Below are 9362 nucleotides of genomic sequence, written 5' to 3' on the forward strand. Positions count from 1 at the left end.
GTCATTCTGTCTGAGGAACCCTGAACTCCTGGGTCTCAAGTCCATGCCTCAGTTCCCCATAATGCACCCGGGATGGATGTGTACCCAATACGCACCAAGAATGTCTTGCAACCTGAGGGTACAGGTGTCTGGGGAGGCAATGACCCTTTGTTCTGATACCTATGGTGCCATCGGTGTCTCCCCATCCCTGTCTGACTTGACCAGTAACTGCCCCATGGGATTCACATACTGTGAAAGTGCATGCTGCCCGGAGAAGGAAAGCATATGGAGTCCTTCAAACGACTTTTTAAGGCAAACCCAGGGTCAGCTCTTCTGGGTACCATTCACAGAAGGCTGAAATACGCTGGGGGTGGGGGATGGAGAGTAAAGGCACTCAGGGAGATATCATTCCCTTCCTAGGATCTTGTTCATCGTCTTCATGGTCATGATACCTCTGTTGTTCATCTGGGGCTTGGTGAAGCACTTCTGTTGCATTTGCAGAGAGCCAGAGCAGAACCTTAGAAGGAATCATCAGATAAATCCAGAAGCACCTACCATTGCTCCCTTAGAGATGATCTGGGTCACCCCCTTGGATCCTGAACCAACCTATGTTCAGGTAAATCTTTCTATCCCAGTTCCAAATTTGTTTCATAGCTGGCTATCCAACTGGTTGAAGTAACAGTTTGGAGAGGGCTACCATCAAAGTTCTTCATTCCTTACGCAGGCCTGAAGCAAACTAAGTATGCTTTTTCCTCCCCTGGCAGATCATCTTACAGCCTGAAGAATCACCTCCTCCCTACAGCCTCAGGCCTGAGGACCCTGGTGGTCAAATGAGATGCACTTACAGCACAGCCTTTTGAGCTACCTCACCACAAACATTTTGGATAAAGCCCATGACTTCATATCTCTGGATTGACTCTCATCTTTGATTTAACTTATTGTTTTTCTCCCCCTGTCTCCTCCCCAACTGCTGAGCTAGATTCATGGTCTTTGTCCCAACTCTGAAGCTAAAGACTGTTGAGGGTGCCTGCAATGGGAAGCAGAGATCATTCTAATGGAATGCAGACCTGGACTGGACAGCTCGCTCTGCCATCCTAAAGAAGTACTTCTGTGTCTGGAGGAGATAGGAGACTGAACTGCATGGACTCCAAGCCACCTACCAGAAAGGACCCCACTGTACCTCCATAGCCAAGCTAAAGTTTCACTGAATAATCTCTAACCACTTCTGAGGCTAAGCTCCTGCCAACTCCTTCCAATGGTGACTGAGTGCTTTGACCACCTGCCTGGGAGGAGTGTGCATCCTAGCTGAGAATGAATGCTGTGACCTTAGGATATCTGGGACATGTGGGCAATAAAGAAATGGACTGGAGAGTTCCCCAGATCCAAGTTTCATCTCTGCTTTCTGGAAGACCGTAAATTGATATGCATGGGACTCTTAGGGAGGTACAGGTCAGAAAACAGGCTTCTGGAAGGCAGGGTAGAAGTCTGGAGAGGCAGGTGTGTTTAGAATATGGAGTGATGCCTACAGAATGCTTCATTCTGGATTCCTCTCCAGAATTTCCTGGAGGGAAAAGAGAGCCAGACCATTTTCTTCCTGCTGAGCAATGGGTGCCAGGCACTGTAGCTTAACCCCGCCTGCAGTTAACCTGATGTTTATAAAGCCAGTATTCTATGTCTAGCCTGGTATCCAGGATGAGGTCAGGTGCAATTCTACAGATAAGTCTGCAGAGAGGCCTGTGTACTAAATCTCATGGAGATGTGTATCTCCTGCTGCACTGGATTGGATCGGTTGTGGCTATCCCCATTCATTGCCCTATGGAATCTAGTTCTGAAAAGACATGAGCACCCACACTAAATACCACCTGTCCCCTAAGCAGGAAGAAGGACCTGCTGTGCCATCCTACATCATGTCTGTCATTTACTGTTGGGAGTAAAAGGGTGTTCAGAGCTGTGGTTTGTAAATAAACTTCACCATTACATTTTAAAATATGTGTGTATGTGTGTTTTTATTCTCTACTTATAAGAGCCAAGTACTGTGTTTCAGTCCTATCCTCTCAACTATTACAGAATCTGAGGCAGGAGGATTATTTTAAAGTCAGCCTGGGTGACTTATTTGAGATCTTATCTCAAAATTTAAAAGGTGGGAGAGGGGCTGGGTAATGTGGTAGCACACTGTCCTAGACCCTGATTTGAGTGCCCAGTTCCTGCCCCAACAATTCTAAAAGGATATGAGCTGCTGGGAGCATTGAGCTGGTCCTTAGATATAGGGGTTGTTTTTCTTCTAGACAGTTTCTCTGTGTATCCCCAACTGTCCTAGAACTCTTGTAGACCAGGCTAGCCTCAAAATCAGCCTGCTTCTGCTCCCCCATCAAGTACTGGGATTAAAGGTGTGTACCATCACTGCTGGTTTAGGATTTTATTTTCAATCTATATTGTTGTGCCTGCATGTGTATCTGTAATAATGTGTATGTCAGAGGAGGCATCATGCTCTAGAACTCAGGTTCCAGTCAGAGCCACAGTGTGGGTGTTGGGAACTGATCCTGCCTGGGTTCTATGTAAGAGCTGCCAGTGCTCCAAATGCTGAACTATCCATCTCTCTAGCCCAGGCTTCTGTGTTCTTTAGCATTGCTTGAGTTTTTTCCAGGGAATAATCCTTCCTTTTGTATATTTGGGAGATTTGTTTCAGAAATTTTTAGGTAGATGTAGAAATATGTGAAGGGCTAGGATATAGCTCAACGGTAGTGTGTTGTGTCTAAATGTACAAGGCCCTGAGTTCAATCATTGTCACTGGAATAAAAAATACTAGGTGAAACTTGATCAATTACAACTGGTAATTTTCAGCCCTGTTTTAAAGACAGGAGCAAGTAAATTGTCAAGTGGCACACATGACATGTACATGACTCTGTGGAATATACACAAAATAGACATGAAAAGTCCTGGATGTCTGTGAACATAGGAAAGGCATTTGATGCTCATGTGCTCAGCCTCTGGGACTCGTGATGGACTCTGGCAATAGACTGGGTGAGAAGAAGCCGGCTGCAGACTGGCTACCTAGGGCTTAGATGACCAACTTGCTAAGGAGTGAGAATTCATTCATTTATCATCGAGATTTAGCAACTCAAATTCATGAATAAATGATGAAAGATAGTAGTAAGTGAACAAAGGAGGAAGTGGGTGTGTAAGAAAATGAATGAGATCTTCCTCCAAGTGTTTGTACAGAAACACACACCTTGGTTAGAATATAGAAGCTCTTTGGACATCCTTAAAGGAGTTCCCTAAGGATACTGAGGGACTGGGGGGCACATAATGAGGAGCTAAGAGAGCTGGGACAGGGAGAAAGCTGCAGGTGCTGAACAAGGCAGAGTCAGGAGGATCTCTGAGTTCGAGGCCAGGCTGGTCTGCAGAGTGATTTCCAGGACAGACAGGGCTACACAGAGAAACCCTATCTAGAAACCTCAGTCCCCTGTCAGCTGCTCTTCTACCTCTTCTCCCCCTCTACATTTCTCCCCCTTCGTTCCCATTCTTCCAGGACATAGCCACTGTGGGCACTGGTGACTTCAATTCCGCTGAAGCCTAAAGTCCATTTCCCAATCTCACCTCTCAGCCTTGGATCCACATGCCAGTATCCTTGCTTCAATGATTTCCCCAAGCCTGTGTGGCTCTCCTCTGCCTTCCTTCTCCCTACAACGCTGGCGGCATCTGCTAAGATGCGGTCACCTTTTCTCCTCTTCTATCACCTCTGAGTGACAGTGGACTTGAGGCTCTATCTATCTTTTGCTCTCTTTTCCTAATCTGTGCTCACTCTCACAGTCCTGGTCATACTGCCTGTGACTTTGTTATAGAACTAATATGCCTTCCCGGTGAGAAATCACTCTGAGACTTAGAGATTGATACAGGAAAGCTGTAATAATAGAGGGTGACTTGTTCTGGATAATGAAACAAATGGGAACCAGCCCTGAACAGAAATTATTGACTAATATCCTCAGATCATGAGGAAATGTGTCAGGCTGTATCAGGCAATCACCCCTAGCCTGATCATGTGTGCTCCACCTGTAGAAACAATACACAGAGTTACTGAAAACAATCGACCCTGCTCCAGTCAAACCATTAAGAAAAAGTTGAAACTTTCTAGTATATTCCAGGTATTTTATACACGTCCATGTCCCCAGGCACTTGGAGTGCACACAGCCTTCATCCCAACGAAGTATTGGAGTTCCTCACTGTTCCCATAAAGCAGCCTCATTTGGTTGAGATTGAAGTCTGCTTCTCTGACTTCTTTTTCTTACAGAAATCCCCAACTGTTTCACAGGGAGATGTAACCTTCAGTTATGTTAGAAGCACAGATTCTTTGTCTACCATTTCTTTTTGGTTTTTCCGAGACAGGGTTTCTCTGTAGCATTGGAGGCTGTCCTGGAACTCCCTCTTGTAGACCAGGCTGGCCTCTAAATCACAGAGAACTGCCTGTCTCTGCCTCCAGAGTGCTAGGACATAAGGCGTACATTTCTGCCAGATACTGTACAATATATCCTGTGTGCTCCTTTAGTAAGTTTAGTAGATCTTTTGGAGCACCCTTTCGTTACTTCTATATTAGTTTCTCCTATATCAGCTTCACAGATTATGTTTTGGCTGGTGAATTGGGGATCTTTATCTCTGGCTAAGACATCCCTGATGAACTCCAGAAGAATTTCTCCACACTGCGCTTCCCCTTGGAGACTCTGGAGGACCCCATGGCCAAAAGTACATTCTGACTTCCTGTTGCTCTTCCCCAATCCATTATTCCTGATGTCTTCTCACAGGTAGGTAGAGCTGCTCAGGTTAAAAACAAACAAAGCCAGGCATTTTCTGGCTTCTCTTTTCCTCATTCTCTCATTCCTCTCAGTTATACCCAATGCAGACCCACATCCACTTCTCCTTATTTCAGAGTCACAGTCGATATTAGGCCACTCCAGGCTATGCAAACAGTTGTCGACAGGCTGTGCACTCGACTATCCAAAGGCTAGGCTAAGGACTCTCTCCTAGGTTTCCAGCTGTGCTGCTGTCTCCACCCTGCCCCCTGCAGTTCATGCCTTGCAACTATATTACCCATGGTCATTACTTTTTAAAAATTTGAGACAGGATCTCACCATTGGTACCTCAGGCTGGCATAGAACTTACTGTATAGCCCAGGACAGCAATAAACTCACAGAGATCCTCCTGTCTCAGCTTCCTGAGTGCTTGGATTATAAGTGTGGGTCAGCAAGCCCCTCTATCTCCCACCCACACACACACACACACACACACACACACACACACACACACTCCTGGGGATTGAGCTTCTGGCCTCAAGCATACTAAGCTTCTACAACTGAGATCATTCCTAGCCCCCATGGCAATCAATTCTTCATTAGCATAAATATAGCACGCACTCCTGCAGTGGCCCACCCACACCTGGGGCATAGGGCACACCTCTGTCTGTAACAAGCAGGACTTAAGGTTAGGTCTCTCCCTTCCAGTCACAGTGACTTTCCAACCAGTGTCATGCTTCTTTCTCAACTGTAAGTGTCTGGGATCACACCCTGCCTCAGGACATTTGATCTTTTACATGAATTTGAATTTACTCCTGATGCTCACACATCTCCATTTCCAGTGAATGCTCACAGAGTGGCCTTTATCACCCAGACTCCAGCTCACCTGTTTCTCTCTGACATTGCATAGGTAGCAGTCACATCCCTTTCCTTCATGAAATTTATTGGTTTCATATGTTTATGGGCTTTGTCCAAGCTCCCTCAAAGATGAGTGAAAGGTTCAGGCATTATGATGGCTTTCCCTGTTACCTGGCAGGATGCACTCAGGCAGCACTGTGGCCAGCCCAGAGTTCTGTGAGAATCACGCAGGTGCAAAGGACCCCTTTAAAGGATTGACCCCTGACTGCTTAAGCTCTTTTCCTCTCATCTTTCTCTCTTACTTCTCTCTCTCACTCTCTCTCTCTCTCTCTGTCTGTCTGTCTCTCTTGTATATTATCTCTCTCTCTCATCTTATCTCTCTATTTCCGTTCTGCACGGGTTGGTTACCCCTCACCCCTCTTTGCCTTCCCTTTCCACCAATAAAACGACACATGGGACCATTGACTCAGGGTTTGTGTCATTACTGGGTAAACCTAGACATTTTAACAACAATGGGGACCTGCCACTGTCACAGGCTGCCCAGAGTATTACTAGCTCCAGTTCATGGTAGGTTTCACACATGGCAATTGACCACAAAAGTCGTGGTCACCTCAAGGGAAAATGCAGGTATCACAGGGAAAGGGAGGGGCTTCTTTGATGGTGGAAATTGATGGAAGCAACAAAAAAAGAAAAGAACTAACAGAGACAAGACCTCAACAAAAGCAGATGGTCCTTTACCAGAGCATGAAGGACAGCAGTTTCTCTGCAAGAGAGGAGACTCAGCTCATTGGCACAGGTTTTCTCTGTGTAGCATTGGAGGCTATCTTGGAACTGCCTCTGTAGACCCAGCTGGCCTCAAACTCACAGAGATCCACCTGCCTCTGCCTCCCGAGTGCATGGGATCAAAGGCATGTGCCACCACAGCCCAGCTTGAGGGTTTTATAGAGCAGAAAGAATGGGAACTTTTGGGGCAGAAAGTTCCTTCTGCACATTGTGGATCTGTTCCCTTCTGTGTTGACATGCCCACCCCCATCCCCATCTTCTGTGGAGTCTTATCTTGTCAAGAGTCTCCCAGCTCTTGATTGCCTCAGATGTTCTTATCGCTATGTTGATAGCTTGTCAGGTAGGTCTTCAAATCTTTTTTGCTGAGTTGGGAGTTTCTAGTCTAGCTAGCCTGAGGCTCTTTGTTTTAGGTCATTAACCTTTCACTGTGTACACAAACTTTCTCTTTCTTCTTCCTTCCCCCTATTTTCTTCAGTCAGTGAGCCCCCCTTCACATATCAGACACTGTGTGTATTTTGGGGGTGGCTACAAAGCTACAGAGAGGCACCATTACTGTCTCCATGGAAGACACACATAACCCAACAAGAGAGTCCAGTGCTTTTATTGCCTGCTGAGTTCTGGAACAAAAAGCTCAATCTCAGGTTACCAAAAGACAACTACATGGGTGCTGGAGATCGCATGGGTAAAGTGGCCAGGAATGTACTCCTTGAGGAAGTAACATTGACTGATTGTTGAAGAGTGAGAGAGAGGTCCATAAGGTCACAAGGACAAATCTTGTGAAGAAAATATTTAATTTGGGAACTCTCTTACAGTTCAGAGGTCAGTCTACTATCAGCATGGTGGAACACGGCAGCATTGCAAGCAGATGTGGTTCTACAAAGGCATCTAACAGTTCTTCATCTTATGCAGGAAAAAGAAAGTGTCTAAGACATTGGGTGTGGTTTAAGCATATGTGGAACCTAAAAGCCTTCCTCCACAGTGAGTCAGTTTTCCCACTCCAAGAAAGATACATGTCCTAATAGAACCAATTATGTTTGGGGGCCATTTTCTTTCAAAGCACCACAATGAGTATAGAGACATATCAACAAAAGGAATTTATTGCTAGATATTTTTAAGAACAGTAGTATTTGGCTTTACCTTATATCTCTGGGCCAGTGGTTCTCACCATTCATAATGATATGTTGTGATGACAACAACCATGAAGTTTTCTTGGTTTGTTTGGTTTGGTTTTTTTGAGACAGTGATTCTCTATGTAACACCTCTTCCAGTCCTGGAACTAGCTTTATTGACTAGCCTCACCTGTAACTCACAAAGATCCACCTGCCTCTGCCACCTGAGAGCTGGGATTAAAGGCGAATGCCAACACTGCCTGGCCTATATGGATATTTTTGTTGCTTACTTCATAACTATAATTTTGCTACTGCTAATAATATTAAAGTAAACATTTTTGGAGACAGAGATCAGCCAAAGGGCTTGCTCTCCACAGTTTGAGATGCACTGCCCTGTGCTGTATAGTGTCTAGGTCTTGGTCATCCAGTAGGTGTTTACTATTAGTTCCTTCTCTTAGAGTGGGAATTAGTGAAGTCACATATTGTTTAGTTAATTCCATTATGTTTAAACCCTAATATAACTAAAATACTTTTCAAAGAGGACAAAATTGTATCTACAAATGAAAGCTGCAGACTAGGTGTGGAAGCAATTCTACCAGGAATACATTGAACTAAACAAAGCTTCAAGGAGTTGGAGACATGAAGAATGCTTTGAAATCAAACATGGGGATACCGAATTTGGAATTTTTTCTTCTGGTATATGTTCTCACTTTGGTCCTATCATTTCTCAAAATGTAATCATAATTTTTAAAAGGTCATTATTATAGTTACATCTGCTTCATTATTTTCACACAAGAAAATAGATGCACTCAGCAATTAGAGTGAATATGGAAGCTTCACTAATCTTAGAATCAAATATTAAAAGTTATAGTCAACATGACCACAGAGATTTATTATACTTGCTACTAGGAATCCCTCCTGACCTCCTCCTACAGCTTGAGGGCTATGCCACTTTTTGACCACAGTGGACATGTCCTTAACCTCAGTCTCCTAAATATGTCTTTAGTATCAGTTTTTCTTTAATCAGAAAGGAAATGATCCAGCAGCTGCCCACAAAGTTGCAAAGGAGAAGGGATATTAATTGTCTGAATAATGGGGATGCTATGCTAGACAACACAAGCAGATTTTTCCTGCATTCTTGGGCAAAGTGCAAAGAAATGCACTGTTTACACAACCCCACCAGCCAAACCTCTATTCTGCTTGTTCCTTGCCTGTCTTTCTGAAATCTTTGCCTACCTCCCTTGGCATGCCTGTCATCTCTGGACAGGTAAAGCACCCTTCCTTTCGTGTAAGATAAAGGGGTGCAGGTAACAAGGAATAATTCAGCAGTCTTGAGCTGTTCTCTCAAATCTTTATTTCCAGTCCTGGGAGGCAGAGGCAGGTGGATCTCTGAGTTCAAGCTTAGCCTGATCTCCAGAGAGAGTTCCAGGATAGCCAGGGCTACACAGAGTAACTCTATCTCCACAAACATAATCAACAGCAACAACCAAAAAAATCAACTTACCAGCTGATGGTGACCCACACCCAGAACACAGAGGCAGAGGCAGGCAGATATCTGTGAGTTTGAGGGCAGCCTGGTCTATGTAGTGAGTTTTAGGACAGCAAAGTCTAGATAAAGAAATCCTATCAGTCTGGCCGTGGTGGCACATGCCTTTAATTCCAACACTTGGTTATCCTGATCTAACAACAGCAACCATAACAACAAAAATCTCCCTACCAGCTGGTGGTGACCCACACCTTTAATGCCAGCACTGAGAGCAGAAGCAGGTGGATCTCTGTGAGATAGAGACCAACCTGGTCTAGAAGATCTAGTTCCAGGACAGCATAAAAAGTCACAGAGAAGCACTGT

At 44.8% G+C, this 9362-nt stretch overlaps 1 long non-coding RNA gene across 1 annotated transcript; it reads left to right on the plus strand.

Moving 5' to 3' along the window:
• Positions 1-342: 342 nt before the first annotated feature.
• On the plus strand, positions 343-1360 carry LOC121138061. Its single transcript, XR_005875275.1, has 2 exons — positions 343-595; positions 744-1360. It is a non-coding gene; the product is annotated as an uncharacterized LOC121138061 (long non-coding RNA).
• Positions 1361-9362: the final 8002 nt, after the last annotated feature.

The sequence above is a fragment of the Mesocricetus auratus genome, unplaced genomic scaffold (assembly GCF_017639785.1).
Source record: "Mesocricetus auratus isolate SY011 unplaced genomic scaffold, BCM_Maur_2.0 contig_5373_pilon_obj, whole genome shotgun sequence".
In the NCBI taxonomy this organism is placed as follows: Eukaryota; Metazoa; Chordata; class Mammalia; order Rodentia; family Cricetidae; genus Mesocricetus; species Mesocricetus auratus.